General features: G+C 43.2%; 1 long non-coding RNA gene across 1 annotated transcript in view; it reads right to left on the bottom strand.

Annotated features, from left to right (window-relative positions):
• Positions 1-19,774, bottom strand: part of LOC131500272 (uncharacterized) — a 39,349-nt gene extending 19,575 nt beyond the window's left edge. The window contains exons 1-4 of the long non-coding RNA XR_009256210.1: positions 17,973-19,774; positions 16,127-16,168; positions 15,503-15,640; positions 12,619-12,706 (exon numbers count right to left, since the gene is read on the bottom strand). This is a non-coding gene — a long non-coding RNA (uncharacterized LOC131500272). The remainder of the gene's footprint in view (positions 1-12,618; positions 12,707-15,502; positions 15,641-16,126; positions 16,169-17,972) is intronic.
• Positions 19,775-22,994: the final 3,220 nt, after the last annotated feature.

Raw genomic sequence — 22,994 nt, 5'->3', positions numbered from 1 at the left:
CAGGGTCCACAGCCAAGACCTAGATCTATGTGCCTATTCGCCAATGGACAGGTGGGTGAGACTCCACCTGGGACCCTTGGCATGTGGTGCTGGATCCAACAGCTCCCACAAAGCTCATCCACTTTTGTCTGTGGATGAATGCCAAACTGGTGGGGTGGGGGGCAGGTGCAAAAACAAGGTACACTCCTGTGATGCTGGCACCCTGGATACATTTTTGATTGTCATGTTGGGGAAGGATGCTACTGGCATTGAGTGGGACAGAAAACAGGGATACAGACAAATATCTCCTAACTGTATAGGACAGCTCCCATGAAGAATGATCCTTTACAAAATGTCAACAGAACCAAGGCTGAGAGATGATGAAAATTTTCCAAACAGTTCTGAAAAAGAAGAACAAGAGTAGATGACTTAAACTACCTGATTTCAAGAGTTAATATAAAGCCATGGTGACTGAAACAGTGCAAATGCTGTAAAGATAGACAAATCAATGGAACAGAGTGAGGAATACAGAAACAGACTTATACATATACAGTGATTTTTCCACCAAAGCACCAAGGCCATTTGATGGGGAAAGGATCTTTCAACAAATTGTACTGAAACAATAAAATATATGTATGAACCTTTACCTTTACCTCACACCATATACAAAAACTAACTCAGGCTGTATCATAGGCCAATTTCAGGAGCTAAATCTGTAAACATTCTAGGAGAAAACTAAGAGAAAATCTTAGTGATCCTAGGGATGAAAAAGTTAATTAAATACAACACGAAGAGAACAAAATTGTTTTAATTTAATAAATTTCACTTCAGGGGCGCCTGGGTGGCTCAGTTGGTTGACTGTCTGACTTTGGCTCAGGTCATGATCTCATGGTTCATGAGTTCAAGCCCTGCAGCAGGCTCTGTGCTGACATCTCGGAGCCTGGAGCCTGCTTCAGATTCTGTGTCTCCCTTTCTTTCTGCCCCTCCCCCACTCGCACTCTGTGTCTCTCTCAAAAATAAACATTAAAAAAAAATTTTAAGCTTCTTAATAAATTTCACTTCTTTCATAGGTATTTTGCACTCCTAGAAAAAGGTCTCCAGTAAAACACTGTATGCATTGTCTGAAGTCCGATGCCTAGTGAGGGATGAAGGCAGCGGCTGACAGGGATGTGCCCACCAGCCCAAGAACTTGACATCCCCACCCCTGCCCCTTCATTCACAGACTGCACTCGGGCAACCTCACCCCTGTCACTAGCATCCTCCAGGGGAGCAGACGATAGAATCCACACTTCCATCACCTGCCTCCATGCCCGCTCGGCCAGGGCTTCTGTTTGCTTCCTTTGCAGGTGTGGGTCAAGCAAGTGTCCATAGCACTCACACTCACTGTGTGTCATCGGTGCCATCTAAGCATCACATCCTTGGCACAGGGTCACCCACCCTTGGCAGGCCCCTGGGTGCAAGAGATTTAATATCACATGGATTTCCATATGCCCTGCCTGGAACCAGCTCTGTTCTGGCAAGCAACCAGATCAGGTACCTAATTTGAGTGTTGTGACCAGCCTGGCCACACACAAAACCATGTCTCAGGTAAAGACAAAGTTCACTCCAATGTGGAGATGATGAGTGTGGAGGCAGTGGCACCAGACGATGCCAAGAGAGCTTGACTTTGTCATCTGCCTCAGTCCGGGCCCTTGGCTGTGCTCCCACTTCCCTTATTCCTGACTCAGCCCGAAGTCTTCTTCCCCAGGAAGGACAGGGTCTGACAAAGTCAGAAGCAGAGGACATGAAGGACAAAGTGTTACTGCACGTGAGGGTTCTCATCATGGTGATAAAAATGATATTCTGGATGTGACGTGACTTCACAGTGGCCTCTGGGCCACGGTGGGTGTGCCAGTATTCATGATGATCTGTGTGCTGCTGGTCCTGCAGAACTTCTAGGGGGCCTTAGGCCAGACCCAGCTCCCCACTCATTGCTACGTGCAGTGGCAGTCGTGATAGTCATGGTCAGATTCACCGTTATCAAGATCTGACTTAAAATATTTACCTGACTTCCTAGAGGGACAAAGTGGACACTGGAGACTCTGCCCCTCCGGAGGAAAGACAATACATTTTTGAGAAGCTATGACTAAGTGAAAATGTGTTTCAAGGGCCTGAGTCAGAAGGGTTCACCGGAACCCTTTGGGGAGACAGAGTACCAGCAATAAGAAAGTTGGAGACCATGAATAAAGATCTGTAGAGGACACATTCCAAAACTACCCAACGAGGAGAAATCTCAAGATCTGAAACAAGTCAAACAAATGGCTGACATTACCAGAAAAACCCAGTCTTTACAAGCAACATCAGAGAACCAAAATCAAGTCACTGTCGCTGTTAACCTCTGCAAAATCCATCAGGAAAATGAAGAAAAAAAAATCAGGGAGCTCTTAGAGATGCTCTGGACAAAAATCCTCAACTTCAGGGAAGCCTGATCAAGGAAGTCAGATCAAGCTTCCAGGTAAACATTGCAGAAGATGGGGGCAGGGCTGCTGCTGTCAGACTTCAGATGTTTTAGAAAAGCTTAAGCGGATAGCTCAGGTTCTTCCCCCATGCCAGTCTTCCCCCATGCCAGAAATTCAGAAAAAAAATAGCCTAGGAATCTTCTCCAACAAGGGGCTTCACTGGCCCCACAATTTCTCCTCATCCTCCATCAGCCACAGGAAATGTCTCTGCACCAAAGGCTGTCCACACCACCTGAAAACAGAAGTGAATCACCACCCAGTTGACCCCATTTTCCATTGATCCTACAATTACAGAACCAGAACCACAGCAAAATGTTCTTATTCTCTCCACTAGAATCATTTTCTAATACAATTTAAGTTTTATTGCTATTAAGTGATTATGTAATGTCTAAAATGAAAACCACATGGGGTTCATACTTCGTAGATAATGTTCTATAGTTGTAGATTATTTCAATGTGACACTAAGTTAATTGCTTCATTTTATTCTATTTGCAAACAGCATAATTACAGTTTATGTTGTTTTTAGGAAGTCTTCTAAAATAATCCAGGAAACCAGTATTTCATTTTGCCTTTCTCTTAAAATAATTTTGATGCTTCTCTTCTGGTTTTATTGCCATTGTATAAAGTGATTACACAACATCTCAATAGGAGACCTGACAGAATTACAACATTGAGAATTGTGGATTATTTTGTTCCTGATGTGAATGTGAATCAGATTTAACCCTGAGGCCACCTGCTTCCACCCCACTCAACCTGCACTCCTGAGGGTACTGAGAGGCAACGTTAACCTTGACTCTGAAAGGTGCCCCAGGGGAGCCCTGACTGGGTTCAAAGGTCAAGCCCAGCAACTCTTCACCTAGGACCTGACCCAGGCAAAATTATGAAGGCGACAATGCCTTTCCAGGACCCCGACTCTCTTCCCAGTCCTGTGTCCTGTATCACCCTGCCCCATCACAAGCATGGATTTAGGGATGGAAAGGACCTCAGAGGCCAGCAGTCAACCCCTACTCCCTCCTTCCCTGAATCGTCTCCACTTTACAACTGTACAGCAAATGGAAACAACTTAAGACGCTAAATGAGACCATGAGGCCATGAGGCTAAAAGCCCACCAATGCCTCTAAATCACACTGAGATTCAAATCCATGCTCCAGTGACCCGTGAGGTGATGCATGTCCTGGTCCAGACATGTGCAGGCCCACGCCCCTCCTACACAGCCACTGACCATCCTTCTGTCCAACCAGCATCTCAAGCTCACTCGTGTCATTTCTTCCACCAGGAACACCTTTCCCCAGATGGGTGGGTGTTGCCTCCTTCATTTCGACACCCACTCTGGTCCTGTCTTCTTGAAGGGCGCCCTTTCCTGACCACCACAGACTAGTGGTTGTGTTCATCCATTCCTCTCTATCGCTTCACCCCACGTATGGCCTCATAGTGCCCATCCTTTCTGAAATCATCTTATTTCCATGTTTATTCGCATGTATTTTCTGCATCACCCTCCGCCCTACAAGGACAAGTAGAACAGAGATTATCTTATTCCTGCTGAGGCCTCACTCCTGTCTAGAGCATGAAAAGCACACGAGGGTTGCAGAAATTGAGCAAGAAATGAACAAGTGACTCCAGTGGGAAGACAGCCATGCAGCCTCAGACCTGCCCAGACGGTAATGGTGGGTCTCCCACATACGTGTGGTGCCTCCTTGGAGCCAAACCTGGATCCAGCTGTTCCCACTGGCTGAATGTTCCCTGAAGAATGCAGGCTTTATCCTAGAAATGGCTCCTGTCTCATGTGTGGGTTTCAGGCCAAAGGCTCCACAGTAATGCAGTTCATGTAGAAGGTAGAGGAAACTCAAGGTTGTAGGGAAAGAGGGAGCAATGTTACTGAAAGAGACACAGTGGGGTGGTCACTGCCTCCTGTACTGAGTGTTGAGTAGGAAGGAGCTCAGGTGCTTTTATGGTAAAAGAAAACCCACTGGACTTCAAGGCCCAGATTTTCCACTGGTTTGGATAGTCCCTAGCAAGGAGGAACTTGCAAGCACTCAACACTCAGCTCTTCCCTAGAAGTCATGGCAAATATTTGCAAAGCACAGAACTCAAGAAAGCACAAACTTTCATAGGAACTCCGTGCTATTCTCCACTTCATCCCGCTCAAAACCCACATAGGGCTGCCCTCTAGTGCAGGGTTACATGTAGAGATGGGGAGATGGAAGTTCAAACAAGCTTCAAGTTATAAAACATTAAGGGGTGGTTGTCAGCTTGTGCTCTGAAGCCCAGGGACCAGGCTCCCCTTTGTACCTTCCCAGTTGGGTATCTTTGGGCACGTCACCTAGACCTGCTCCCTCAAACTCCTCACCTCTGACAGAGTTGTACAGGTTAAATGAGATGAGTTTATGGAAGACACTTAGCCCATGGTCAAATAAGTTGCTATTTTTACAATCACAAGTCTAAGTTAATGACATAACTGGCATTGCATCTGGGACATCCGTCCCCAAATCGCATTCATTTTCCATTCTCTGGAAAGCCGTTTTGCCTCTGAGTTTTACTGGCTGTCACACTGCACCAAAATGCAGTGTGAGAACCTCTCATGGAGGGAAATGGTCACTTACTCAGGAAGAGGTGCCCCCGGAAATTGTGAACATGCATATGCTTGGGCAGGTGTCTGCAGGGAGGACACATCTGAGCACACTCTTCCAGGGACCAAGCCAAACACCAGAGGGTGCAGGTGGGAAAGGGGCTCAGCCTTGAGTGCAGATCACAGGAATAGTCCCTGGAGCTGGGAAAGATCAAGGGAATTCAGGGCTGGTCATTCCAGGCTCACCGTGAGTGGGTAAGAAACGGTGGGAATGCAATTGGCAAATGCAGTCCTAATTAGAACCGGGGGCAGCGGTTGGGGGATCCTTGCTGGAAGTGGCAAAAACATTTTGGAGATAACTATGGGAACAAATGTGAGAGGGTCCATAAAGTAACATCGGAAATAATCTCGTGAGTGCTTCTCGGCAACAGGAGCAGCTGAAACCCAGGGAATATTCCCTCTGCCCTACTCTGAGCACTAGATCTAATTTGTGTCACCATCTGGTATCACCAGCATTTGAGTCTGAGCCTGTCTTCAAGTTCAGAGTGTGGCAAGGTCTCTGCCTCACTCCTGGCCACTGGTGACCTGCAGGCCTTTTACACAGACCGCTCACTGCTCACGTACAAACCGGATAGGGCTGTAGTTCTCAGATAATGTTCTAGAACTATACGTTTTTTTCAGTGTGACTCTCGAAATCCAGTGTCTCCGTGTTGTTCTATTTGTAGGTGTATGTAATGACAGTATTTTGTAGCTATTAATAAAGTCCACTAAAATAATCAGAAACACAGAATTTTCTTTTTTCTTAAAAAGAATGATATTTTTCTCCTCTTCTGCTTTCATTGCTAGTATGCAAGTAAGAATGGTATTTTGGTTGGCTATATTTAACAAGGCCCCATAACACAGACACTAAGTGGCAATTTTGTATGAGTGGACTCACAACCGGGAGATGTGAAACATAACGTTTATTTTAGTTGAGACAAGAGCCCAGTTACTCTAGTTATAACACTCGTATGTTTAACAAAATCAACGTTTGCCTTAAGAAAAGGTAAGGCTGCGAAACATTTTATATGGCCAAGCACCCCTTCGGCATTCATCATGTGTAACTGTAATGATGGCTCCAAAGACACCTGCCCTATGAATTCTGCCACCTTCATCCTTCATCCTCAGAATGGAGCTTTGGCCTCGATTAGCAGCCCAGAGAGGGAGCTTTGCTCCAGGAGCAACCCAGTTTCCCACACTTATGAGTCAGTGCTCTCCACTCACCCTCTACCACCACGACCCTGACCGACACCTACCAGAACCAGCCTTTCAAGGAACACGTTTCAGTTCAGTTTGGTACAGAAGACGTGGGAGTCATCAGAATGTGTAAGAGAAGCACTGAACTCATATTTAACCCTAAGGCCACAAGCTTTTTACCTTCTGCAAGCTAAAGTACCTGGGATGATCCTTAAGACTCAATCTTAATCTTAACTCTGAAAGGTGCCCCAGGTGGGCCCCTTCTGAATTCATAGGACAAACCCAGTCCTCTTCAGCCAGGCCAGCCCCCAGAAGAAAATTACTCTAACAGAGACATTTTCAGGGCCTTGATCCTCGGTTCTGTTCTGTGCCCTTCACCTCCTGTCTCTATCACAAGTCTGGACTTGGGGTTAGAAAAGACCTCAAAAGGCCAGTCTGTCAACCCTTGTCCCTTCCAGACTACCAACCCTGTGACCACCTGCCACCCAGTGACAATTGGAACTGATGTCGATGGACAGTTTAGAATTCTGCCTTCCATCAGGAAGGGCTTCCTAATGTTCTGTTCATATGTCAAGGTCAGGTTTGTTTGTTTGTTTTTCAGAGCCTCACACTGGCTATTTCCTCTGCCAGGAACACCTTTCCCCAGACAGGTGGGTGCTGCCTTCTTCATTTAATACCAGCTCTGCTCCTGACTTCGAAAGTGACTTTCATGACCACCACACCCTACTGACTGCGCTCACTGTGTCCCTCTTGATCCCTTCTCCCTATTCACGGCCTCAGAGAACCCATCCTCTCCGAAATAATTTTATTTTCATGTTTGTTGCCCATGTAGTGTCTGCATTTCCCTCTGAACGGTAAAGGTGAATCTTATTCTCACTGAGCCCTCTCCTGTCCAGCACATAACAGGCACTCATGAAGGATCCGGGGAATCGAGCAAGAAATGAATGGATGAATCCAGTCAGGCAGGACCCGAGACCTCATACAGTTCTGGCAGTTCTGGGCAGAACCCACACGCCTGTGGTGCCTCTTTCAAGCCTTACCTAGGACCCCGTTGATCCCCGCTGCCCACACATTCCCTAAGGAACTTCAGCTTTATCTTACAGACTGCTCCACCCTCTCGCATGGGTGATGGGCCAGCCCCTTTGAGGTTGACCCTTGACGGTGAGTCATATACTCCACATTAATGTGGGTGTGGGAATGGTTGTGAACCAGGGTTGTGGGAAAGTTGGAAGAAGATGCCAAGGAAAGAGACATGGTAAGGATGGAACTCCCTAAACCAAAGTTGAGCAGCAGAGAGCACGGGTGCTGTTGTGTTAAAGGAAAAGCCACTGGATCTCAGGGACCCAGATCATTTCACTGGCCTGGACAGTTCCAAGTGAGGAGGCGGAAAAGTGCATGCACTGATCAAGTCTTCCCTGGATGCAGGAATAAATGTTGTGGGCACACGACTACCAAAGCACAGAGTGCCATATTGTCTCCACACCAGGTTTTTATTGATCTCACTGAAGCTCACTCTGGCTCTCCTTGAGGAAGGGGATGGCATGTAGAGGTGAGGAAACTGAGGCTCAAACTCAAACAAGCTCCAAATCACACAACATTCAGTTGGTTGACAGCTCAAGCTCTGAAGCCAGGCTTCCTGGGGTGAGCCTCACCTCTGCACCTTGCTAGCCAGGTACTCTGGACAGGTGATTTAAGTCTGCCTGCCCTCAACCGTCCCAGCTGGAGCGCGGATGAGGGTTGTTGTGCAGGTTAGCAGAGAGGAATTTACATAAAGCCCGTGGCACATGTAAACCCTCCACTAAGCTGTTCCTTTTAGCATCACAAACGAAGCTGAGGACACACCTGGTATTGAATCTGGGACTTTTACCCCCAAATTCCATTCACTTCCACTCTCTGAAAAACTGTCTGCCTGTGTTTAAACTGTGCTTGCCTTGCAGATGGGTTCAAAGTGTTGGCAGTATGAGGATGTTTCCTGGAGGAAAATGGTAAGCATCGTTGACTCAGAAGAAGGAAACACGGCGACTGTGAGTAAGCATGGGCCGCAGCCAGGTGCATGCAGGCTGGAAGCACATGGGCACAGCTTTCAAGGACAGAGTCAACCATTGGTGGGGACATGGTAGCAGAGAGGGGTTCAGCAGAAAACTCTGAGTGCCAGACAACAAGAACTGCCCCTGAGGTAAAGGAAACCACAGCTAGAGGGGGTTTTTCAGGCTCTGTGAGGGTGTGAAAGAAATGCTTAAGAAGTCACCACCGTGTGGGATCCCAGTTAGGCACCAAGGGGACACTGCTTACACACCGACAAAAGATTTTAGAGCTCACTATCAAAATAAACACAAGGGGGTATCTTAGGTAGTATTAGAAGAAACATTTCGGGTCTTCTCTGAAATAATAATATACATCTCAGTGAGTGATTCCCTCCCCAGCTGCCCTGAGGACAGCAGGGCAAAGTCACTAATTGGTGTCACCATCTGGTATCACCGGCACTTGAGTCCGAGTCTGTCTTCAAGTTCAGAGTGTGACAAGGTCTCTGGCTCACTCCAGGCCACTGGCGACCTTAGATAATATTCTAGAACTGTAGGGTTTTTTCAGTATGACTCTCGAAATTCAGTGTTTCCAGGTCGTTCTATTTGGAGGTGTTGTAATGACAGTTTCTTTGTTCTTGTTAACAAGTCCACTGAAATAATCAGAAACACAGCAAGAATTTTGTCTTTCTTCTGAAATAATTTCGATTTCTTTCTCTTTGTTTTCTTGATTTAAGTGATTGTACAATACCTCAAATGGAGAACTAACAAGATTATAATTTTAGGGTAATTTTTAATAAATGTTCATTACACAAAATATGAGTTACATTTTTGTCGTTACTATAGAATGACAACAGGAATCCTTTTTCCGTCTTCTGATGTCAGTTTGGACTTTCTTGTAATTGTTTTCACTACTGTTGCTAAGTAATTGTATATTGGCTCAAAATTGAAGCTCAGAAGAATTACTATTTTGAAGATAGTGCTTCATAAATGGATTTCGTTTGGAAGTAAATTTGGTGAGTGCCTTGTTTCTTTGTCCTAGGCTGTGTAAGGACAGTATTTCAGAGATGGCTCTTTCTTAAGATCCCATAACGAGAGTTTATCTTGAGTTGATGCTACTTATAAAGACTGATATAGCTAACTGATAAGTAATTTTTGAAAGAAAGTGGTCTGTGAAACTTCCGTAGGCCCAGCATCACTTCCTTCAGTATCCATCATGGATTTAACTGTATTAACAGCTCCGAGGAGACCTGCCTGTGGATTCAGATGCCTTCAGCCTCCAGCTTCAAAATCCAACTCTACACGAAGATTTACCAACACAGACAGGGAGTTTTCCTTCAGAGGCCATCCAATTTCACATTTTTTTTCCTTAGAGCATCCTACTCCATCCCTGCTGACCCTACTGGCCTTGACTATCATCGCTCAGAACCGGCCTCTCAGGGTGCACACTTCAGTGGCTGAGAATTTGGTAAAGTGGAGTCCCTGGGGTGCCTAAGAGGGAATGTGTACTCGGATTTAACCAGTGGCCACAGGGTGCTTCACTCTCCTAAGGCTAACACTTCAACCCAGTGTTCTTCTACCAGGGCTAGCCCAAGGCCAAAGTATGAGGGTGAAAACACTTTTCAGGACCCCTAATTCCCTTCTCTGTTCTAATGTCCTTCTCCCTCCCCATCTCAAGGCCTATCTTGGAAATGGAAGGGACCTCAGCAGAGCTGTCGACCCTCCCCTGCTCCCAGATTGTCACCTCCATCCTCAGCCCCGGCCTGGCCAACCTGGTGACAGGTGAAGGTGACGTGCACAAATAGTTTAGAGCTCTGTCTTCCACCAGGACAGAACAAGAGCACGTGACCCGAGAGGCACTGGCCCCTGTTGAGAACCAGCCCACCACAACTGGACCTTGGGAAGCCCTACTTCTTCCGGGATCATTTTCCTCTCACTACCGCAGGGCTGCTAGGACACTTACACAAGGCTGTGGGTATGCAGCTGCCCTTCGACCGTTGGAGTATTGCTGGTGCAGAGGTCATAGCAAGTCACAGGCAGAAATAACCATCTACACACGAGCTGGGCTACAGCAAGTCACTGGCCTGATGACCCTGAGGTCCTCAAGAATGGCTGATCTTAATGAGGTGGGTGGCCCAGGAGTAAATGTATTCTGTTGTTCAACTTAACAAAATACAGATGACTTCCCAGTCTGGCAGGGGTGGGCATAAAGGATGCACATCTCTGCCCTTGGCCACAGATGAATGAGACTATTATTAAAAAATTTCCAAAGTGGCTCTTACTTAGTTTCTGAAGACAAATTACCCAGTGGTCATTTGGAGGGAAATAGTAGCCCAGAGAAAGCACCCTCCGTCCACAGCCAAAGAAGCAGTGTGAGCTTTTAGCTACATGACATTTTTCTTGATCATATGACTTTGGGTTTTCTTTGATCATATTGAATTATGAATACTTTGGAGATTGGCAGATTTGTCCCCAACTAAAGCAAGTATATTGGGGCTTCATCAGTTAATGCTCTAGAACCGCCTCTGCCTGGAGGTTTCCCAATACATCCTGAACCTAAACAGACTGTCCACGTAGGCTGGGCCTAAGGCTCTGACCACCAGCATGACCCAGATGAGACGCGGCCCCTGGACACATCACTGAGTACTGATTTACTCGAAGTGTTCTTCGATATCAAATGTGCCTGAAGGATCTAATGATGTCCAAGGCAAGCCCAACATGGGTCCAGGCAAATCGCCTCTCAGCAAAGATCTGTTTGTCAGCACACCACACCGGGCACCAAGTCCACCAATCTCTCTGGTATCTTGTTTCCAATTATCTATCTCTTTAGAACTTGAGTTTTTATTCCTCTTGATGTTATAAATTTTGTTTACGAATTTTGATTATGATACTGGATCCAACCTAAGGATGTTTTAGAATTGGATCTGGGAAGGAAAGGCATGTAGCAAATGAATATACATCCCATAATAAACTGAAAGCATAATTTCCTAAAAAACATAATTTTGCTAAAAAACAAAAAACTTTTTTTTCTGTTAAATAATTGCATTAACCAAGGCGCTTTAAAACAAAATAATGGAATCTGAGTTTCAGCCGATAGAAGCATTTTCTTTAATAACACTTTGTATTTCCTCAGTGGACTGAGAGATAATTAAGGAAAACAAAATTAGAATAGAAGAAAGATTCTAGAATTGAGGTCTGATTATTTGGTTAGACTATTCATTTATATTTCTTCAGTTAGCATACCTAATTTATAGAATTGATAGACTATTTGGGACATTGCAGGTTTCAGAAAGGCAACTAGTCTTTTTTTTAAGTTTATTTATTTTGAGAGAGAGAGAGAGAGAGAGAGAGTGAGTGATGGGGAGGAGCAGAGAGAGAGGAAGAGACAGAGAATCCCAAGCAGGCTCCACAATGCACCACAGAACCTGATATGGGGCTCAAACTCACAACCATGAGATCATGATTTGAGCCGAAACTAAGAGACACTTAACCGACCGAGGCACCCAGGCGCTCCATCAACAGGTCTTTTTCTTAGACAAAATAACAGAATATAAAAATAATAATAACAGAAGAATATTATCAGAACATATAATAAGTACATGAGTATATTATAAATAATTTATTCTATAAATATAAGTGAATGTCTATTTATTCATATTCATGTATAGTATGTGTTACGAGGAATATGAAGAAAGGGCTACACTAGATAATTAGCAATAAAAAATGAAGTATGTGCTATGATGAGTCCAAGATTAGAGGTAAGAAGATGTGCTATGACATAAAATTGGTGTTAAGGAAATCTTAAGATCTGAATACATTATGAAATTTCTAGCTACTTCTGTCAGGTTCCCAGGGTCTCACACTGTCTTCCATGTCATTAGGATCCCAGTGGTGACAGCTTAACCAATGTATTCACAGAGAACTACCACTGGTTCCTTAGGACTATATGCATGTGAAATAGTTCTGAAAAGGACCCTAGGATTGAATGAGAAGAAACACACTTTGTACGTACCCATTTCCATCACATTTAATAAAATTTACGTTCTTGGGAATTTCACTTTTTATTTTGAACTTTTTCTTTAAGTTTGTTATTTTGAGAGAGAGAGAAAGAGTGAGTCGGGGAGGGGTAGAGAGAGAGGGAGAGAGAATCCCAAGTAGGCTCCACACGGTCAGTGGTTGGGGCTCAAATCTATGAACCATGAGATCATGACTTAAGCCAAAGTCAGACGCTTAACCAACTGAGCCACCCAGGGTGCCCCTATTTTGAACTTCTTAAATTGAATACTGGAAATAAAATATGACTGATACTAAAACTTACTTTCATTTCTTCTTGTAGCACCCAGACAGCAAGGAGCCTCAGATTTTAGAACAGCAGGATTCAGTGATAACGTTGAATTTTATCAAGTCTAGGAGCCAAGAGAAAAATGGCATGAATATCTTAGAATACCAGAATGATGTGAAAGCATCTAAAATAAAAGGGTAACTTTAAATGATACATTAATAACTACAATTGACGTCATAGAATAATTAACAAAAATATTAAACATCAATTATAATTGAGTGTTCTAATAGTAAACATATTATAAATTCCAACTTTGTTAACAATTTTATATCATCTGGGCTCATTATTGATACTGGGTTATGAAATAATTATTAATAGAATAACTATATTTTATCAATATAATAATTATGTTATTAAGTATTCAAATATTGATTAACAGAAACTTAATTTTGAATATAATTATTACCAATATTAGTGATAAAATATTATGTTTTCACAATTTTTTAGGGCAATACTTTTCTAAGTTTACCATTAATACTTATACAGAGTCATATGCAATATCTCTTGGCAAATAAAGTAACATTCCTTATACTGATGTTATTTTCTGTTTGACTGAAGAAAGAAAGTGAATCATTGGAGATGAATGGATGCTTTTGCGTTACTTTTTAATGTTCTTCCATTTTCAACATAATCAGATCTTATTATTCACGCCATGCTTTTGAAATTTCCAATATTTGTTAATTTCTTCATTTGAAAATTTGTTGAAGTTCATCCACACAATTAAATGCCTACTTTAAAATACCTTTTTTCTGGTGAAAGATATGTTACATAATTATTCAAATTACAGTGAATCAGACAATTTTAATCTAAAACGTGTGGTCTGTCAATACAATATGTTGACAGGCATTAATAGCACAGACCTTAAGTCTCACAATAGTGTGTGACTTTTTCATTTACATGTTCATTTGAAGCAATTTTTCAATGCAAATTGTTTTTGAAGTTTCCTCTGCACATTCACTTACTCGGGTGGTAAACATTTCATGACCCTTTCCATTATACTGTCTTTTTATAAGTTAATTCTCTTTTTTATAACAGTTTTATTGAGATATAATTCATTTACCAGAAAAACTCATATCCTTTCACGGTGTGCAATCTGCTGGTTGTTAGTATATTGGAAGAGTTATGCAACTATCAACATTAGCTAATTTTAGAAAAATCTTCATCATCTTTAAAGAGAAACCCCCTATCAGTCAGCACTCAGTGACATTCTCCCTCCTCCCTTAATAGTTAGTAGAAACTACTAATCTACTTTCTGTGTCTATGGATTTGTCTATTCTAGACATTTCAATATGAATGGAATCAAACAATAGTGGCCTTCCATGTCTGGCTTCTTTGACTCGGCATAATGTTTGCAAGGTTCACCCATGTTAATAGCATGTATTTCATTAACTTACATGTCTGAATAATATTGCATTATAAAATACACCACATTTTACCTATCCATTCACCAGTTAAAGGACATCTCATACGCTAACATTCAGTAATTGCCAACATCTTTCGTCATCATCCTTCTTAAGTAAAGAGTTTAAGAATACAATCTGGGAAAAAGAAAGGTGTACCCTCCTGGAGGAAGAAAAAAAGTCCTCAGATTCCCCCCCAAATGGGTAAGACTTCTTTTATAAAGATGCACTTTAAACCCATGAGGAAATTTGTCTCCAAGAGAGTCGGTTCAATGTGCCCAGTGAGAATGACTCAGTAGTCAACTTGGCACCCAACATTTACCCAAGGAATATGTGTGCACACATACACATGCCCACATGAACATATTGGATCCACTGTACAGAGCGCCATTTTATTCTCTTAAGTCATGAATGGCTTAAACTTTTTCTGAGGAACAGCTAAAATTTTTTTTTTCTGAATTGAAGTACTTTTTCAGTGCTGTGAATGTTTTATGCAAAATGCTTTCCATAATAGAAATTTCTGTTTTGTATCAGTTCCATTAGCTCTTTGGAATATTCTAGATGTGCTGTAGGACAGGCACCGTGGTGCTCAACTGGGGGTCACTGTACCACCTCTTCTACTTCCTCACCCTCTCCAAGATGGCATCTGGCAGTGAGGGAAGCCCTAAGCCCTGTGGGACTGTCCTTTAAGCATTTTCTGGGACTGATATGGCTGATGTGAGGATGGCAGGGGGTGGCAATAGATGGAAGTAAGTTGGAGAGAGGGGAGGGTAGACAGGGGTCAGACATCTGGAGAGAATGGAAAGGAGGTGGCCCTCAAGGGAATGCCCTAGGGCGCCCTGGCTGCCTGAGCACTGGCCCTTCCCTTTGCAGCAGGTCTAGGCTGCCACCAGCCCAAGCTCCCCCCCTCCCCCAGTCGGACTCCTCATGGCTCCATTATTTTCTGACAATGCTTTTCTTTTCCTTCCGTCTAGCCCAGACCCCTATCTGAGAGCAGACACCACAATGGATCCAACAGCTGGGCAGCATTTCTCCAGCTCACCTCCTGCCCCACTTCTCAAAGCAATGTATGAGAAAGAGTAAAGCCACACCTGATAGCCAGGACTGGGCCTGGTACCCTCAGTTATATCTTGGTGTCCTTCTGCAGAACATAAATGTTTTTACAGACTAGGAACATCAGACACATCTACTCTGTGGCCATGATGGATCAAGGCACAAACAAGATCACTTTATGATCCTGTCTAAACACAGATAAATTGCAACATTGTCTAAGCCACAAAATGCCGCTGCTCTCTCTCCTGACCAACATCAGTGAGTGACTGCTGCTCCTTCACAATTATGGCACCAGCCTTGCGCAAGCTTCCCTCCTTACAGATGATTTATTAAAATACCAATCATAGAATCACCCCATTTCAAGGCAGCACAAAATCCAGAGAAAAAGTCTTTTTCCATGAACTCACCCCAAAATCACTGGGCATAAGTGGAAATCCTATAAGGTCCTTCTGCAAAGGCAACAGCAGCCAAACCATGGAGGACTGGGGGATGGGGGGGATCAGCAAGGAACAAGCAGGACCAGGAGCAGGGTTTGACAGTGGCCGCTGGAAAGGGTCAGAACAATCCCTTCAGCCACTGCAGACTGGAGTAAGGCTATCAGGAAAATGCTAGGAAGGTGCCCTTCCTCTCTCCTCCCCCTCCTGTGGGGGCTGGGCCATGCAGGCTCCTTGTAACCTCATTAGTGGAGCAGGGTTGGATTCCATTCCCCCTATCCACCTAAGTTTTCTTTGACCACGGTATCCATACAAGTGGATCTTCCTTCTTTTTTTTTTTTTTTTTATTTTTTTTAAAATTTTTTTTTTTCAACGTTTTTTATTTATTTTTGGGACAGAGAGAGACATAGCATGAACGGGGGAGGGGCAGAGAGAGAGGGAGACACAGAATCGGAAACAGGCTCCAGGCTCTGAGCCATCAGCCCAGAGCCCGACGCGGGGCTCGAACTCACGGACCGCGAGATCGTGACCTGGCTGAAGTCGGACGCTTAACCGACTGCGCCACCCAGGCGCCCCATTGTGGATCTTCCTTCTTACCTGGCACCCCACTCAGGGCTAAGACCCTCCAGGCTACAGCTGCTGTGACATGAGAGCAGATGAGGGAGTAAAATGAGCATCAGAGAAGTTAAATGAAACAGGGTGCTACAACAAATCTGTAGTCAAGTAACAATTGCATGGTGTGCTTGTGAACATCAATGACCTAAGAATTACATGCATATATGTTTTCACTCATGTGTGGAATCTGAGAAACTTAACAGAAGACCATGGGGGAAGGGAAGGGGAAAAAGTAGTTTCAAACAGAGAGGGAGGCAAATCATAAGAGACTCTTAAATACAGAGAACTGAGGGTTCATGGGGGGTGGGGGAGGGGAGAAGCAAAAATGGGTGATGGGCATTGAGGAAGGCACTTGTTCGGATGAGCACCCGGTGTCGTATGCAAGCGATGAATCATGGGAATCTACTCCTGAAGCCAAGAGCACACTGTATACCCTGTATGTTAGGTAACTTGACAAATTATATTTAAAAAATAATAATTATGTGCACATAAGAAATAGAAATGCGAGGTGTCAGACAGTGTGCCATTAGTTCACCCTGGTGGGGCTTGGTGATTTGACTTAAATGTAAACCAGTGCCTCCAGTGGAAGAGGTTGTGGTTCTAGAAAAGTGCAATACACAACCTCTGTGATGACATGTGCAACCCTAGGAAAGACAGCCTTTGTTTCTCACACACTCACGCAGTCAGGAAAAAAGCTTATCTTGGCATCCCCTTGTCCCATCTGCTACCAGGGTAGGAGTACCTCACCCCTCTCTGACAAAGCCCAAGTCTTTGCTATCTCAGTCAACTCTCTGAATCAAAGTCCCCCTGATATCGGCCCTGAAACTGTGGCTTTCTATCCATTTTTTTTTCTTTTTTGTTTTAATACTTATTTATTTTTGACACAGAGAGAGAGAGAGTGTGTGAGCAGGGGATGGGCAGAGGGAGAGGGAGACACAGAATCCAAAACAGGCTTCAGGCTCTGAGCTGTCAGCACAGAGCCCAAAGCAGGGCTCGAACTCACGAACCGAGAGATCATGACCTGAGCCAAAGTTGGACACTTAACCAACTGAGCCACCCACGCGCCCCCTGTCTCCACTTTTGAATAAACAGATAGGGTAAGTGGATAACTAAATCCAGGAGGTCTTTGTTTTACCCCTTTGCGTCCTTCCTTCCTACAGTACAAATAAACCTCTTCCCCAGGATGAAGGAAACACTCGTTTATGTAGGCAACATTCTGAGTCTTACTTAACAGGGACATTCCTTAGTTTCTGTGTGTCACGTGACCACCTGTGCACATAACTTCACATGATCTTCAACAGAATGGATCCTGTCCTACTAGCACTCTTAGGTTTCACACCTGAGATAAGAACAAGTCTGTTGGGACTTTTTGTTTAGAAAATGGATCTCATGCCCTTCTAAATTTCATGAAAACTTCCTGCAGTTAAAAGAAGGGGGCAGGCACTATAACAAATGGGTTTCTGGGAATATTCAGATAATTATTTAAAAATGAAGACTTGGGCATCTGGGTGGCTCAGTCAGTTAAGCATCCTGCTCTTGGTTTTGGCTCAGGTCATGATCTCACAGTGGTGAGCTTGGGCCCTGTGTCAGGCTCTGTGCTGAGAGTGCAGAGGCTGCTTGGGATTTCTCTCTCCTTTCTCTCTGCCCCTCCCTGGCTTGCTCTCGCTCACTTTCTCAAAAAATAAACATTAAAAGATTAAAATAAGTAAATAAAAAGGAACACTTAACCCTGATCACAGAGCTTAAGATACAACAACGAAATCTGTATATCCACTTTGGTCTCAATTATGTCATGGTAATAAATGACCTCAAAACACTAGTGGCTTACCTCAACAAAAGTCTATCTCTCATCCTTCTGGGATTCAGGTTAATGGGATCATCATTATCTAGGACAGGCTCATAGTAGTGAGAAAAGAGGAATGGCCCAAAACGATGGGAGGATTCTGCTCAGAGATGGTATAGACGGCTTCATTAGGCCGCTCGTATCTCACTGGCTGAAAGAAATCACAGGGCAAAGACTAAAATCAATTTGTGAAGTATAGTCCCCTCGGAAGATATGACCTGACTGGGCTGGTGCCATGAGGGTGGATGTGAAATAAGTGGCCCTTCTTCAATATATGGTGGTTCATTTAGTTGGTCAAGATTAGCTTCCATCCCTAAAGTATACAAAATTATCTTACCTTTCTCCACCAGACACAATATGAAGTATTTTCCAAGCCAAAACCTCCACTGACACTCAAAGCAACTAGAAGATCCCAATATAACTCCTTCATCAAGATATCAAAGAACAGGGGCGCCTGGGTGGCTCAGCCAGTTAAGCGTCCGACTTCTGCTCAGGTCATGATCTCACCGTCCGTGAGTTCGAGCCCCATGTCGGGCTCTATGCTGACAGCTCAGAGCCTGGAGCCTGATTCAGATTCTGTGTCTCCCTCTCTCTCTGACCCTCCCCCATTCATGTTCTGTCTCTCTCTGTCTCAAAAATAAATAAACATTTTTAAAAATTAAAAAAAAAAAAAGATATCAAAGAACGGGGGCACCTGGGTGGTTCAGTCAGTTAAGGGTCCAACTCAGGTCACGACAACACTGATCATGGGTTCAAGCCCCGCACCGGCTCCATGCTGATGGTGCAGAGCCTGCTTGGGATTCTCTATCTCTCAAAATAAACAAATAAACTTAAAAAAAAAAAAAAAAAGGCATCAAAGAACAAAAGCCCATGCTATGAGCCAGTTGGAATAGGGAACAGACCCATGTAGCAAACACACTCTTATATAAAGACTGCACCCATTGGAACAGAGCAGTAACAAGATTCAGCTGGGAAGACGTTTTGGGGTAGACTTTTAACTGAGCATTAGATCAATTTCTGCTTCCTGGCTGAAGTCCCCACACCAGATCCTTGAATGTCCCTTATCTTGCTTGGCCTCATTTGTAGGGACCCTAGAGACTACAGTAAAGAAAAACACAAAGGAAAACACACACAAATACAAACCAATTAACCTGATTCCATTTATTTCCAGGTGGAATTAGCCCATCCCCCAATTCATTATGCCTAATTTTTCTGTCTCTCAGCTAAAATATCTTGAGCTTATCAGTTGTCTGTGACAAAAGCATGCTTCATTTTTTTCTGTGGCAATTTACAAGAATACTTGAGGAATGATTTATTGGTAGAATTTTTAATGTGATCATTGCCATAAACCAAATTTTAAATCACGACCCAGGTTTGATTTTTGCGTTTCTTAACTATGCAAAAAATTTTTGTTACAAAGTGTGTCTCCAAGTTCTTATTTCTTCATTGAAATGAGTAGAAATCTACCTGTACACCTTACCTTGAAGTTCACGCATCTTTTCTATCTCCTACCCTTCTTCCCGCTGAACAAGACATTCATTTTTTTTTTCACCAGTAATAGAATGTACCTTTATTAACACATTTCTTTCTGAGCTCATTTCTTTCTAGATGTTCCCAGGCAATAATGGCCAAAAGCATATGAAACATGACAGAGATATTTTGTTACCCATAATTCAAAGCACAAGAGGGTTTCGCCCATTTTTTGCTAAGCTTTCACAGCTAACGTAAATTTTTTCTTTTTATAAAGATTTTTATATTTTTTCAATGTTTATTTATTTTTGAGAGAGAGAGAGCACAAGCAGAGGAGGAGCAGAGAGAGAGGGAGACACAGAATCTGTAGCAGGCTCCAGGCTCCAAGTTGTCAGCACAGAGCCCCATGGGGGGATTCGAACTCATGAGCCGTGAGATCATGACCTGAGCTGAAGTCGGACACTTAACCACTGAGCCACCCAAGTGCCCCCACAGCTAATATAGTTTTACCAAAAACTTTACAGAGGCATAACATGAGTAGCCATCTTTCTAGGATTCAATCAAGTTTTCCATCACCCGTGGCTTGTCTCCATGACAAATCCACATATACACTTTTTTTCCTGTTAAATGTCATCATTTAAAAAAGAAACAATTTGTGGGGTGCCTCTTAGCCGGTTAAGCATCCTACTCTTGATTTTGGCTCATGAACTGTGAGATCGAGGCCCACGTCAGGCTCCATGATGAGTATGAAGCCTGCTTGGGATTCTCTCCCTCTCTCTTTGCCCCCCCCCCCCACCTCGAGCTCTGTCTCTCTTAAACATTTAAAAATATAAACAATTCGGTGATTGTATTAGGCAGAGTTCAACTATTCAACCAGAGATACAGAATCAGTACATATAGTGATTAATTGCAAGGAATTGGTTTATGTGACTGTAGAGACTCACTAAGCAATTCCAAAACTCATAGTATGGGCTGAACTCTTGAGCATGGGCCAAGCATCTATCAACAGGAAGAATGTTTTTGTTTTGTTTTCTTTTAAAGTTTCTTTATTTCTGAGAGAGAGAGGGAGAGAGAGCATGAGCAGGGGAAGAGCAGAGAGAGGGAGACACAGAATCCAAAGCAGGCTCCAGGATCTGAGCTGTCAGCACAGAGCCTGATGCAGGGCTCAAACTCACAAACTGCAACATCATGACCCGAGCTGAAGTAGGATGCTTAACCGACTGAGCCACCCAGGTGCCCCAGGAAGAATGTCTTTGAAGGGAAGCCTCCACTCTGACCTTTTGGCCCTTCAGTTGAATGACTTAGGTTCAGCCAGATTATATAGGAAAATCTCCCTTAAAGTCAAGTGATTGTGGACTTCAAACACATCTACAAAATATGAATACAGAAACACCTAGATGAGTGAAAAACTAAGTTCTGTAGCTTAGCTGACACTTAAAAGTCACCATCTCAGGCTACACCTTGCCTAGCTATAAACCATACACCTCTCCTAGAACCATAAATGATCTCCAAATTTAAAAAATTACAACAAAGTGCAATTTCTGCCTAATACGGCACAACTATCCTGATTACAATAGAAACATGCTAATCCTTTCTCCAAAAAAAGATGCAACACCCTTGGGTGATGTGCATCCTTCTTTTTTGATGCTCCTTAAATATGATGATATAAAGTTAACTGTTATTGGGACACCTGACTAGCTCAGCTGGTAGAGCTCGCCACTCTTGATCACAGGGTCCTGAGTTCAGACCCCATGTTGGGCGTGGAGCCTACTTGAAATAATTATAAAGTTAAGTATTATTAAAGCACCTTATACTGGATCATTAGGGAATAAATGTGAGAAGAATACAAAAAAATATTTTAATATATGTACAAATTCATAGCAAAATTCTCATAACTAGTATGTCCTCACTTCTGCAAATGGTCCAAGATAGTAGCTATTTTCTTCCATTGCCAATTCAAATTTCCTTTGACCTCAGCAACACACCTCACATGGTGTTGATTCTTTGCCTGGTCAGGTGACCTGAAGTACTAACTTCTGTATCATTTGGTCTCAACCAGAGAAAGAGGATCAGTAGCATTCTGAACTCACAGGAAACTAGTGAAATTATACACACATGTGTGTGTACATGTATATATACATATGTACAAATAAAGACATTTGTTATAAAGAATTGGCTTATACAACTGTGGCCTTTGGATAGGCAAGAATGAGATTTCTGGGGGGTGGCTGGGTGACTCAGTCATTTAAGCATCTGACTCTTGGTTTCAGGTCAGGCCATGATCTCATGGTTCATGGTGACAGCTCAGGACCTGCTTGGGATTCTTTCCCTCTCTATCTCAAGAAAAATAAACTTAAAAAATGTATAGGGGCGCCTGGGTGGCTCAATCAGTTAAGCATCTAACTTCACCTCAGGTCATGATCTTATGGTTTGTGAGTTCGAGCCCCACGTCGGGCTCTGTACTGACAGCTCAGAGCCTGGAGCCAGCTTTGGATGCTGTGTGTGTGTCTCTCTCTCTGCCCCTCCCTCGCTTGCACTGTCTCTCTTCCTCAAAAATAAACATTAAAAAAAAGATGAAAAATATAGGGGTGCCTAGGTGGCTCAGTCAGTTAAGCATCTAACTTAACCAGTTCGTGAGTTCAAGCCCCACATCAGGCTCCGCACTCACAGTGTGGAGCCTGCTTGGGATTCTCTCTCTCCCTTTCTCTCTGCCTCTTCCGAACTTGTACTTTCTCTCTCTCTCACAATAAATAAATAAACTTGAAAGAAAGAAAGAAAGAAAGAAAGAAAGAAAGAAAGAAAGAAAGAAAGAAAGAAGAAAAGAAAAGAAAAGAAAAGAAAAGAAAAGAAAAGAAAAGAAAAGAAAAGAAAAGAAAAGAAAAGAAAAGAAAAAGGAAAAGAAAAAAGGGTGCCTGGGTGACTCAGTCAGTTACACATCCAAATTCGGCTCAGGTCACGATCTTACGGTTACTGAGTTCAGGCCTCTCACTGGGCTCTGTGCTGACAGCTCAGAGCCTGGAGGCTGCTTCGGATTCTGTCTCCCCCTCTCTCTACCCCTCCCCAGCTCATGCGCTGTGTCTCTCTCTAAAAAATAAACAAAAATTATTTGCAATAAATAAAAAATATATGTAATGTAGGTAGATCTTTCCAAAATTATAAATAATATCAAGCCAAAATTAAAAAGCATGAGTACAACATGGAGAACATAATGTTTTAAATATATAAATGCATATATGTATTGCATATATACATATAAATTGCAAAGTGTATGTACACTAGAGAGCACAGATTCTAAGACATATTTGGAAAGATATTAGGGTATCTTTAAAGTTTTAAAACTGCCTGGTAGAATCTGTACTTCCTCTTAATCTGATTACTTCAAGTTTCTTTCTAAAAGTGTTGAACAATAATGAAGGGATTAGATAGAAAGGTATATAAGAAATGGGTGGGCCACCCTTGGTGTTGATAAGCCTGCCGTCTTCCAGAGCGGCTCAGTTGCCCAGTGACCTCCACGGAGTCCAGGTACCTCTTCCCAAG

Source organism: Neofelis nebulosa, chromosome 17 (genome assembly GCF_028018385.1).
Source record: "Neofelis nebulosa isolate mNeoNeb1 chromosome 17, mNeoNeb1.pri, whole genome shotgun sequence".
Taxonomy (NCBI): domain Eukaryota; kingdom Metazoa; phylum Chordata; class Mammalia; order Carnivora; family Felidae; genus Neofelis; species Neofelis nebulosa.
This window is presented reverse-complemented; position numbering and strand designations above follow the sequence as displayed.